We start from the raw sequence: 13,793 nt of genomic DNA on the forward strand, positions 1-13,793 counted from the left end.
GTGGTTATATTTAATACTTGTTATATTACATATTATATTTAATAAAAACGCTCAAATTCGAATAGAACCTAGAATAAGCTTAGAAGCTTATTCTAATGTCTAACTAGGTATTTTAATAAGAATACGAACACACACACACACGCACACACATAAAAATTCAATAAAATATCAATACAGAATAGGTACTCAGAGGATGTACAGATGATAAAAAATATTAAATTTTTAATTAAAAAAAGAAGCTAAGTCCTTATTGAAATTAAAAACGAACACAATTATGTAAGAGCATGTACATTCGGCTTTTATTCATTAAAGGTTCTTTTAATTATTTATCCATTACAAATTATTATTGACCTTGTTACATAAATCATTCACTTTGATTACCTCTATAATACAGGAACGACGAAATCCTATGAGGGTAAAATTTTTATTATCATTATATTTATATTGTTAACACGTATCAAAGGTTATTTGCAAATTTTTATTAGTCATTGATTTTGCTAGATTACGTCATAAATATCCGAATAGGCATATAATATTTTGTGTCAATAATAATCTATTCTTATTTTGATTTATCTTTGAGGAAAAATAATAAATTGGAAAAGTATTGTATAGACAGCACATCCCTGGTCCCGCCCGAAATGACATGTGGTCTCGGGCAAAAACTAGTATTTTTATAAATTATTCTGGTACAGGGTGCTAAGTTTTTTAAAAATGAAATTACGCTCAGTTATTTTAGTGGTTGGTTTGGTTTTTAATTGTGTAACAAACATACATCTATATCATTATTTACATTCATTTAATTCTAAGAATTTTTTTTTTCATTATAACATTATTTATTTTTACCTCTATCAAACAAACGTAAACTAACTTTCCTAATTACGTGTGAAGTTAGTTAACCATTAGTACACTTTCTATTCTTAGGGACAAAAAACACATGACAAAGGGTCCTTGTAAACCTAATTAATTTTATTCCCGTCTCTGTGAGTGGGCGTTAGTATACAGTAGTTAGATACTAAGATACTAGCCTTGTTAGAAGTAGTGGGTGGTACATTAAGTCGTCTGAAAAAAGAACAGCTCCAGTTTGCACTTAGACAAAAGAATGTTACGTTTGCATATACATATTTTACACTTTTTAACAAGAACAAAAGAAAGCTTTGATAATATCTGGACTCATTTAGGAATATTAAATTTATTGTTTTAAGGAAAATTCCAATAAATATTAGATATATTAGTTTTTATTTAACACAAAAAAATAATTAAAATTAAGGCCATTGGTTATAACTTATATTTAAAATGAATACCAATTTAAACGAGTACCTCACAATAACTACAAAACATATAAAAATCCTGACTTGAAATTGAAAATATTATTCAAAAAGAGCTTATACCCTTGAGACTGAGTACATACTTGGTACGTACCTACCAACTATATACGATACATCATGTATGTGGGTTGCGCAGTGATGGCTTGACACAAATCTTTCTGATAATGAATAAACAAGCTCTGTACGTAATCATTATAATTAATACAGCAAACATCATACTCAGAGTCAATACGTAGTATATAAGAAAGAAAAACTAAAAAAAAATCGTTATCATATTCAGAAAGTTTTACCATATTTGTAATGATCGGAATCACTATCACTTGTATACGTAGTATATTATTATTAGTCTGTGCTATCACTATCACTATCACTATATAGTATAAAACAAAGTCGCTTTCTCTGTCCCTATGTCCTTTTGTATGCTTAAATCTTTAAAACTACGCAACGGATTTTGATGCGGTTTTTTTTAATAGATAGAGTGATTCAAGAGGAAGGTTTTAGTATATAATTTATTAGGTTTTAGACAAAGCGGGCGAAGCCGCGGGCGGTAAGCTAGTAACCATATAAATACCTCTTGATTCGTATACATATTATGTATTAATGTTTTATTCTATTTAAATTTAATCACTTTTAGACCATAACATTAATTCTATACCAGTATACCTTATTGAATAAAAAAAAATCAATATTATATTTCAGTTATAGGTGCACCCTTTTCAAGCACTAGGTACTACCTATAATTAGCTACCAAAGAATATGAGTAGATTAATTGTATTTATTAAATATTATTTAATTTATATTTTTTGGTTTTTATGGCATTCAAATGCTTTATAAATATAAATTTATAAAGGATAGAAAAAATTCGATCACGAGGCGGGACTTGAACCCGCATCCTTCGCGCCATTCCGGGGCGGATGCCTAACCAACTCAGCCACTCGTGACCCGCCTGAGCAATCGAATTTATTCTATCCTTTCAGTTTTATGTGTCTTAAGGGACACACCGCGCGCCATCTATTGAGATGATTTAACAACCATTTCAACCAATATGAAGCACTTTTCAGTGAATACAATATTGTAACGATGGAACACGACCTTTTCTTGAATTTATATTTTTTGGTTTTTATGGCATTCAAATGCTTTATAAATATAAATTTATATAAATATTATTTATTTTTCATCTTGGTCAAAAAATGGTTAGCCGAACATCTTTCAGTGTGATATGACCTAAGATATATGAAACCTAATAATAATATGTACCAAAGTGCCCATTTTTTACTGATTGACCCTGGTTAACGATTATTATCAATAAAGCTAGATCGAGACTTTGATAATTTTGATAATGCCTGGTTAGATTCTAAAACATCGACACATATTTTATAGTTTTTGTGCAAATCGTGATTATTTGAAGGTCAAGATGAGCGCAGATATTTATTGTAACTTAAATACTTCCTGGTTTTTTATATATTTGATTCCAAACTTTTTCTATAACATAACAAAACATGACCTCAGCTAAAATTAAATTAAAAACTTCTTTCGTTGTATAACTAAACCTACCTAATACATATATTATTATAGAAATACAAATAACATTATAATATATTTACACACAAAATATATAAATTGCAATTTAATATTTTTTGTTTACATGCAATACCGATATCATTTATTATCAACTAATCAAAGAATTCTTTAAACGGACGCATAAAAACTTTACGATACAGACTAAATAACCAACACACCTATATTAATCTAAATCGGTATTTTACGCACAAATAGTTATTGATAAGCAATAATAAGTAGATATTTTTTTAATTATAGAAATACTATGAATGAAAAACCTTCTATACTCTTGGGAACATCGTTTTGAGACGATATTTTTACAACTACCTATATCTTCCATACTAATATTATAAATGCGAAAGTAACTCTGTCTGTCACTCAATCACGTCTTAACTACTGAACCAATTTGCATGAAATTTGGTATAGAGATATTTTGATATCCGAGAAAGGACATAGGCTACTTTTTACCCCGGGAAAGAAGATAGGTTTTAGGACTGCGCGGGCGAAGCTGCGGGCGGAAAGCTAGTACCTATCTATATAATTGAGAAAAGATTGACCCAAAAAACTGTAGATTTATTATTTACAATATTCTCAATTTACAAATTCTTTCATTCAAATATCAGTTTTATAAATATCACGCTAGAAACCTGAGGATGACGCTAGTTTATCAAATTTACTACTAATTTGGAATCGAAGGTTGATTTCCCTAATACGATACAAATATTTGGTTCAACGTTACCTACTCGCAAATACAGTATCTTAGTGAATGCTCGTACAAATCCATACAATTTTAATCTCTATTGGATATGAGCTACGGTTTATATTTCTATGTCAGCAATTTGTCCTTTGGTTTCGTTGCCCTATAGAAGAAAAATATTCGACTTTGTTTAATTAGTACGATATTCATGAAGGCGAATAAATTTAGGTTTGGTTACAATCTTAAATATTTTTAAACACTACTAACCTTTGATTAAATTATATATAAACATTAGTTATAATTTAAAAAATACGAAGTTTCTACGAGTAGGTCATGATTGATGGATGGATGAAATAAATGTACGGATGGATGTTGCTCAATCACGCCTAAACTATTGAATGTATTTGAAAAAATGTACAAGAACAACACATAAGCTACAAGCATACATGTACTAGCGTTCCCTCTTGCTTTGTCTGAGTCCTGAGACCTATCTATAACGAAGCCGAAGAAACCAGTGCCGGATTAGCCACGTAGCTTAGCAAGAGTAGCAAATGCTACGGGCCCCGCGGCTCGGGGGGCCCCGCGTCTGACCGTAAAAAAATATCAATTTATAATACACGTACCGTAAAAAAATACACGTACCTACCACGAGAAACGTTGGTATCAAAATCTACAACAATAATTTAAAATTTTACCACGTTTCTACAATTGAGCGCTGGCTACACCAAAAGTTGTGTTGTACTGCTTGCACAGCGCTACACCGTACACGCAAGTTGGTAGCACAGCAAAACTAACAGGGGAATCCCCTGATATTGTCATCAAACGAGCTAGTCGTAACAACCCGATCAAATAAAATAGGATTCTATCGACTCAAACCTTAGATTACAAAATAAAAGGCAGATGGAGCATGACAATCATCCATCGCCCTTGTCAAAGAAAATACGAAATCAAAAACGAATACGAACCTCCGCCAGTGCTATAGTGATAATAGTGTCATGCAATACGTCAAAAGGGGTTTGCTATTTTAGTAAAAAAATGATGTCTTGTGATATTAAAACGCTGTAAAATTTGTTCCCGAAAACAAACAAAAAGATAAAACATCGTTTTACAGGTTCTCTGTAGATTATATTATGGCTTATTTAATTTTGTATACAAATAATAATTTTACGAATAACGAAGGAATACAAAACTTCAACGTATGCTGCCAGTATTTTGAAAATGAATTTGCCATTTTTATGGGTAAAACGGTAAAATGGTTAAAAGATCTTCGAGGTAGTGCTGTTGGATTTTTCGATCGTGAATGTGATTATTTGTATAGTGCAATAAAGGTTCATGATCATTATAAGATAATTTTAACATAATACTTTTTTAGCATAATACTTTTTTTTTGTTACTTTTATATAGCTTAAAAACGACAGAGACGTTTTCGCCCGCGATTTAATTCATTTGAACTCCGTGATGGATATGACAAAATTATTATTATTCAGGAATTATATTTATTTATTATCCAGTAAAGCAGCTGACAATGAGGATGTCGTAAGGTGTCACTGAAAATCAGTGTTAAGGTAAGTAGCCTCAGGTATCCTGAGTGGCTTCCTTTTTTAGCGCAAGCAAGTAGCAACCATACATAAATTTATGTTTTCCTATTATTCATAATTTACAATGCTATTGTTGTGTGTTTGTATGTATTGGAATAAATGGTTTCTTCCTTCTTTCTTTCTAAAAATAAAATGTCCCGTGTTCTAGACTAAAAACTACCGCTATCCGCATTCATATATTTTGAAAATAAAAAATAATATAGGTAATCATTGTAATTTTGAAACATTTTTTTAATGTAATTTATTTAATTAAAAATTTATCGTTTATGTAACAAAAGAATTTTTACAATATTATAAAAATTATCATATACAAATATTTATATTAAAATTAAAATTAAACCCTGACAGCTAATTTATGTAGAACGTCACTAACACCACTACCATAATAATTCAGATGATTGCAATGTCACCTCATAAATCAAAATCGGTTCAGCGGTTTATACTGCAGGGCGTGCCAAAGAAATATTACACATAGATACACTCGAAAAACATAACCCTCTTTCTTCCGTAGTCGGGGAAAAATTTGGGAAAATTTTCAATATCTGGTAACATAACACCCACACAGAAGCACCGTGTACGTACAGTTTTATTTAATACCCTATAACTTGGCAAACGAAGGGCCTCTTGACAGAATTTGCTACAGGCCCCGCGCTGGCTTAATCCGGCACTGGAAGAAACATCTACTTAATGATTTTTGTTTCATAATTCAAACGTAAAATGAATTGGTCAAAATTATGTAATACAGTAGCAGAGTAGTTAGCAGCCTGTAAACCAAAAATGCAGTTATGTGATTATGACTACCAATTTTATAGTAAGGTGTGACTTGAATGTGCGAAATGAAATCCGAGAAACTATTGCAGTTAGCACTCACTTGCTGATCCTTAATGACGTTCCACTTAAATCATTATTTTGTCATATTGGTTATGTATGTGAATTATTTGGTACCAACTAGCGAATGGAACAATCAAATTTGTTTCAAATGTCAATATTTTGTAGAAAATTGGGCCATGGAGTGGTCAAAATGTCATTATGTGTATGCAGCCGAATTTGCAAGCACTAAAAATATAATATTTATTTATGTACTCTTAATAAAAGGTGTACTAATATAAAGATAGAGTCCCATATACACACTCTCCTGAAAAATAACTATTATAAAACTTAATGTTATGTTATTGTGTAATTTTGGCAGTGGATATCTGACGTGAAAAACGGTGTCTTTTTTGAATTTATATCTTTTCAATTTACTAGCCCGGGACTTTGTTAGCTCATTAACATTTACGAGCCGTGAACTATTGACAAGCAGTCAATTTTAATTTGGTATTGATTGACAAATAAATGTGTTTCTGAGATTAGCGTGAACCAAGTACCAGACGAAACTTCTAATATACAGGGTTACTTGTAAAACACCAGCAACCTCGCAGGACAAGATAGCTAACATCATAAGTAACAACATTTGTTCTACGACTTTTGGCATAACGCAATTAATTATTTTTAAATGATTTTTTAAACTTTTATTGTTCTCTCCTAATATTTTGTCTATGTTCATTTGTCTATGTTCTATTCACTATCGGATGGACGACGCGACGTTCCCTTCCCCCTCTCGTTCGCTTCTTGTAAGTATACGTAATTTTTGGGAGTCGTAGAGTTTATAATATTCAAACGGAAAATTAAATGAATATTTATTTTTGTATGAAAATAAAATCTGACAAATTATCAAAAGTCGTAGAACAAATGTTGTTGCTTATGATGTTAGCTTTCTTGTCCTGCGAGGTTGCCGGTGTTTTACAACTAACCCTGTATATAACATTGTTTTAGGTTCCACTAAGTTAACAAAAGTATAATCGTGATTTGCAATAATAGTTTTTATATCTTCCATGTACAGATATCAGTTACATTTTTTATTTCAAAGCATCAATTACAATCAAAGAGGGATTTCCAAACCTCCCAAAAAAGACACCATTTTATCCTCCCAAGGTTTTATTCATTCACAATACGTCTGGTTTCATTTCATTATCCAGACACTGAATGGACGTCCATAATAATTTATAGTATAGAAGTGGGTACCGGGCGGCGGCCGGGCGCCTAATACGGTGATGCCGTTACTTGCCAGCAATCTGGTCACGGAACATGTGCGTTTTTATTGCTGATAACACGCATATTTCATTCATGTGTGGATGGGTGTTTTATTATATGATTGAGTTGGTATAAGCTTGTTGTGATAGGAATAAGGTATCCGTTGCCAATGTTGGATTGTTAACAATATATTGTGTGTTCTTGATTGCAAATCTAGGTAGAGTGAGGAAGGTATGTCTGTTGGTTTATGGCTGAGAATAACTGCTCTATTTTATATCTTATGTAAACTTTCAGTAAATAATATTATTCCTGTTCAACATGGGTCATTTCGAATTAAGCATGGCGAAATATTGTGTTTCTATTTATACTAATTTAGGTGTTATAAATTCACTCAGGCTTTGTTTTCTGTGTTTTATTAATTAATCATACTGAGGGATAATTGAGATATAAGTGATGGTTGTAAGTGAAATGGAAGTAAAAGATTATTGATAAACGCGAAGCCGCAGTCCGGATGCTATTTATTATAAATGCGAAAGTTTATATCCGCTGTTTCTCAATTGCGCCAATTAATTTATCCAATTTGGCTGAAATTTCGTATCCGGGATATACATAGTAAGTAGTAACTATATTGAGCCTTTAAAATACCTACAAATTTCAATTTTATATACCCTCTAAATAATGCGGAATACTCTTTTGATAGTGTAAGTATAATGATGTACCTACATCGGAAGTTTCTTTATTACGTAACTTGAAGAAATATGGAAGTGCAAGACGGATGTATTAGATGTGTTACTATTATTGACTGTGGAACGATTTATCTTTAATAGCATATCCATTTTCATATCCATTCTTTCATAACGAGTATGGTCATTGGCAGAATATACCTACTCGTATAATCTTCAAAAAGTTTTAAAACCCTCTCAGATTAAAGTATTGTCGTTATTTTTTTCTTAAATCACCAAAAGTCCCATCGTTAATTCGATAATCTCAATAAGAACACTAGGAAAGTTTAGATTCATTGTAGATCGCAAATAACACTAAGCATTTCTGTATATCTTATACTGAAACCTCCTATTACCTGTATGGTGTTATTACACTTTTAACTCGTTTTTTTTTACTCTATATTTATCTATAATTATGTAAATAAGCCGCTAATTCGATGTAACAGTCGTTTACTTAGCACTTACCATCTCGACGGTCTCAATGACTGTTGATATGAGATGTGGGCGACTTGCAACACTCACGAGGTCACTATGAGTTAATAAGTGGCAAGTATTGTTTGTAGTTATGTATACTATTTGTGTATTATTATATCGCTTGAAGATAAAACTTCAATTGTTATGTAGTTAAGTCTGACCGCTAGCTATGAGTATATTCCATGTCTATTGAAAAATTATGTGTTTTAAAAATATTATAGAAAGCATAATCTATAGTTAGTTATGTTTGTTTGATAACACACAGCACTTTGCACAGCTAGTGTGAATAATATATAGAAACGTGTGACTCGAAATAATAATACCTACCTTAAATAAGTAGTATGAACATTGTGCAGATAGTCGATAACTTTTTAAACTCCAGGTTAAAGAGACGTTGATGTATTTCTTAAGGATATATTCTAGACTCTAGATATAAGTAGTTCGATACATTCCTCTACTGCCTCTGAAGAGAAGATAATTCTTATGTACTTTAGTATTACAATAAAAAAGAGAGATATTCTAGGTCACTTTTTCTATCTCCATACTTAATCATAGCGTGACTCTACCATCTGTGAATCACGGTTTAAAAGCATTTAAGAGAGTGAAAGTCACATGAAAATTATTATTAAATTGCCCGTATAGAAAACACTTGTTAGATTTGTTAACAATACTTTGAATAGAAATGCTTTGAGGAAAAAAAAAATCTTGTATTTTTGTGTAAATTGACGTGCAATATCAAATAGAAAAATGATGTACAAATTATGTATTATTCATTTAACACGCGAGACTAAAATAAAATATAATTTAATTAAATATAATATCTTTACTTTAAAATTTATAATTTTATGGTTTTTAAAATTAAAAATGTTCCTATTACATTTAAACAAGTATCTAAATATTTTGGAACAAAAATCATAAGTTCTGAATACATAGTTAGTTTCGATTTAAAATAGGAAAGTGACATGTAATTTTAAAGACTAACTTTTCAATTGAACTCTACATTGAGCTCTACTTATTTATGACATTACCTCTATTTATTCTATAAACATTTATATCGTAAATAAATCACAACAAATTAGCCATCCTACAGTAGCTATACAAAAATTAAGGTCTAGTACTGAGTATGTCACCCACTTCGGCGCGGTGGGCAGACAGGTGCGTGTGCGCAAACTAGCGTGATACCCGAAGCCGCTCGCACGTTCCGCGGCTCATCCTCGCGTGTGATACTAATATCGACTTTATAGCCAAGGGCTTAAAGATTAGTTTACTATACCTATTCGAATTTTACACGATTCATTTTTCGACTTTTCTGTGATTTTTCAGTGTGTGTTGTGTGCTGTTTTCTGTATGTATATTTTTTATAAGGTAAGTTTTTGGTGATTGATTTTTGTGTTAGATAAGATAAAATTTATTGAAAACATAACATGAAAATTAAAATAATCTATATTTAGAATTTTGCGTCAAATTTAATAAAAACAATAATTTTTATTAATTAATTGCGATATTTACAAGAGATAGAGCTCGTAATTAACTTCCGACTTCTTACAGTATTTTTAGATTATAATTATTTATTAAATGTAGAATGTATATAATAGAGTATATTTCTTTCCCTTTAACTTTTCTTTAATTCATAACTTTTTTATGAACGAGAATTAAACGATAAATTAAATTGATAAATAGAGTAGATCAAATGAATAAAAAAGCTAAGTAAATTAACGTAGAGCTTCATATACAAAATGACATATAATATATATTCGTGTTATTAATACATTATATACAATTATTTCTGTCATAAATTACAAACACACAGGCTATCTCCCATTTTAAAGAAACTTGCTTTGTTTTATAAAGTTTTCTACACTTTGGGAATACAGTAAATTTTACAAAAATCATTGAAAATAAACAAAAATTGTTGGTGAAAATTTTCTTTACTAACATGATATATTTTATAGCATAAAAAACTTTCCCTTGACCCATCAAAAACCGGCCCTAACATTATAATATTTGATCTTTGGAATTCCTTAAAGTAGGTTAAATATCAAATCACTTTATCTTATTTAAAATTTACATTTTACTTTATTTTCTCTAGTTAAAAAGTCGTTAAAGTGATCTCGGGAACTACTGGTCCGATTTGAAAAATTCTTTCGGTGTTAGATAGCCCATATCAAGGAAGGCTATCCATACTAATATTATAAATGCGAAAGTAACTCTGTCTGTCTGTTACTTAATCACGCCTTAAATACTGAACCAATTTGCATGAAATTTGGTATAGAGATAATTTGATACCCGAGAAAGGACATAGGATAGGTTTTATCCCGGAAATCCCACGGGAACGGGAACTATGCGGGTTTTTCTTTGACTGCGCGGGCGATGCCGCGAGTGGAAAGCTAGTAGGCTATATATTGTCACGCTAAGACAAACAGGAGCGAATCAACGGGAGTGAAACCGCGGGGCACAGCTAGTTAAAAATAATGATAAACTGACGTAGCCACTTCATTATATTTATTTTAATTATACAAGTTGTAAAAGTAAAACAAGACATATATATGTGTAGGTAAATACTAAGTTCTTTTTAAGGTGAAATTGCATTAATAAAAAAAATGTAAAAAGAAGCAAATTGTCACCTGCTTTGTGACAAAAAATACAGAGATGCGGAAGACATTCAGAGATGCGGAAGGACCAACATTTCTCACTTACATAGAAGCATCTACTATTCCGTTCCAGCCTTTTAGGACGTCCACTGCAGGACATAGGCCTCCCCCAAAGATTTCCATAACGACCGATCACCAGCGGCCTGACTCCAGCGGCTCCCCGCCACTTTGATCAGGTCGTCTGTCCACCTCGTTGAGGGCCGTCCCACACTGCGACGTCCTGTACGTGGTCGCCATTCGAGAACCTTTTTGCCCCAACGGCCATCGGTTCTACGGGCTATATGCCCAGCCCAACGCCACTTCAACTTACTAATACGGTGGGCTATGTCGGTGACTTTAGTTCTTTTGCGGATCTCCTCATTTCTGATTCGATCACGCAAAGAAACCCCAAGCATAGCCCGTTCCATAGCTCGTTGAGCGACGCGAAGCTTGTGCACCATGCCCGCGGTTAGGCACCACGTCTCAGATGAAGCGATCAGAAGCATCTACTAACATCAATGCAAATCATCGTTATATACGATATTTACATAGAAACACGAAGATGTACTAATACAGAAGGTTGGTTGTTGTGTATGGTAAAAAATTAAAATTTATAGAGGCCACCTGACATAGAAATTATAAAAATACCTAGACCCGGAACAGTAATGTTCCATCTCCAATCCTCTTATAGATTTAGATCGTCTCTTTGGTTTAATGTTTAAAGTATAGTCGTAGAATTTAGAGGTCCTAGATAGATTTGTTACCTATAGAGATTAACTTTAATAAGTGCTGCTTATCTTTAAAAAATTTTATAAAATAAAGAGATTTGCACTTTTACCCTACATCATAAAATGTCAAAGGACTTATAAAATGTTATGAAGATGCATTCTGCAAACGAGAAATAATTAGTTTAAATACTAAAGAACTATATGAGTCCAAGATGTGGCTAGCTGCTATAGTAATACTTATCCTGAAAATTGATCATTACAACTGATGTCAATTCCATTATTTATTTCCTACTTTATTGTAAAGTAATCGGAAAGATACTATTTTTGTCTTTACGGAATTTCCAACGTAACAGACGAATAACGATTCCAAGAACCATGGCAAAAGGAGCATGAAATTGCATGTACATCGTACTTTCTTTGAATTAAAGTACTTACATAGATCTGCGATGAACTACGATTGGCGATAATTCGAAGAATGGTCAAGTACAATAAGATACATAAGTAAAGAAAGCATAGAGCATCATTACTACTAGTGATCCACATAAATATCATAATCATAAATTATGAGGTTATCAAAATAACATTTGAATTGTCTTATGCAAAAAGAAATATTTGTTTTATGCAAAAAGAAAATAATATTTAGCAAATATATTTATTATTCCGACGGTAACTATAACCCGATAGACGTGACCTCTAAACCAAATCCGCTTGATGTCACGGCGAATTATTTATCCACATAAAAACTATATTTGATATAAAATTTATTTGACGATGTATTTATTGGTTCTTTATGAGTATTAGTAAGATGACTCACATGTAAGTTTTAACTCTTAAGATATATTTGAAAGGTCAATATCAAAAGATTTGAATTATTTACATAATTTGTGATTTATTATTTTACAATTTAGCTTATCTTTTTATACTGTATTGCTCATCTCTATATAAAATACTTATTTATTAGTTTTTTATCAGTTAATAGGTAACTATTCATTTTTCATTACTATGGCCAAATTAATTAATGATATAAAGTAAGTGCCCTTACGCACTAGCGGTTAACCGCGGGGGCGGCTAACCGCGCGGTTAGCCGCTTTCCCATTTTTAATATGCAACCGCTTTTATGATTAGTGCGTACAATCATAAGCGGTTGCATATTTAAAATGGGAAAGCGGCTAACCGCGCGGTTAGCAGCCCCCGCGGTTAACCGCTAGTGCGTAAGGGCACTAAGCTTTGAGCTACACGTCGACTAATTATAGGCTACATTAGGTTCAAATAACCCGAAATTACTTACTTAACCTAACCTTAGAGCTAAGTACCATTCGGGAGGAGTATATAAGTCGATATCTATACTTCTATACTTATATTATAAAGAGGAAAGGTTTGTATGTATGTACGTATGTATTGGTTTTCACTCATAAAGTACTGGGTCAATTTCAAAAATTCTTTCACCATTAGAAAGCTGCATCTTCACTGAGCAACATAGGCTATATTCATTTTCAAAAAAAAAGAGATCCTTACCAAAAATGTAACCCAAGGTGTAAAAAATTCTTTAATAAAAATTCTGTCATCGCGTGCGCTGCGGAATCTATTCCTTGAAGTACCTACGAGGATGGTTCTTATAAAAAAAAGACGGGTTGCACTCCGGGAGTGCCGGCAGTATGGAATGGTATCCGTCTTACGCATGGAATAAAAAAAAAATAAAAATCACCCGTCTTACGCTTTTTCTACAGGCCACGTGTCCTGACGCGAGTTTAAGATTTTATACCCAGCGCCGCTAAAGAAGTTTTCACTTAAAAAAAAACGTAAACATGTAGGTACCACGGGCGAAGCCGGGGCGGACCGCTAGTATATTATAAAATTATAAAACGACCTAAATATTTGGTTACATATTAATATCGAACCACAATTACACAAATAGGTGAATGACACATGGGGAAAAAAAACAATGCAAGTTTGTATAAAATAACGTAAGTTCTTAATTATTATAAG

The 13,793-nt window shown here is 32.0% G+C and overlaps 1 protein-coding gene across 1 annotated transcript in view; it reads left to right on the plus strand.

Annotated features, from left to right (window-relative positions):
* Positions 1-9,604: 9,604 nt before the first annotated feature.
* The window catches only part of LOC123696156, a 162,725-nt gene continuing 158,536 nt past the window's right edge, over positions 9,605-13,793 (plus strand). Inside the window, exon 1 of the mRNA XM_045642209.1 lies at positions 9,605-9,814. The gene's annotated coding sequence lies outside the window, so the exon portion shown is untranslated. The remainder of the gene's footprint in view (positions 9,815-13,793) is intronic.

Source organism: Colias croceus, chromosome 1 (assembly GCF_905220415.1).
Source record: "Colias croceus chromosome 1, ilColCroc2.1".
NCBI classification, from domain to species: Eukaryota; Metazoa; Arthropoda; class Insecta; order Lepidoptera; family Pieridae; genus Colias; species Colias croceus.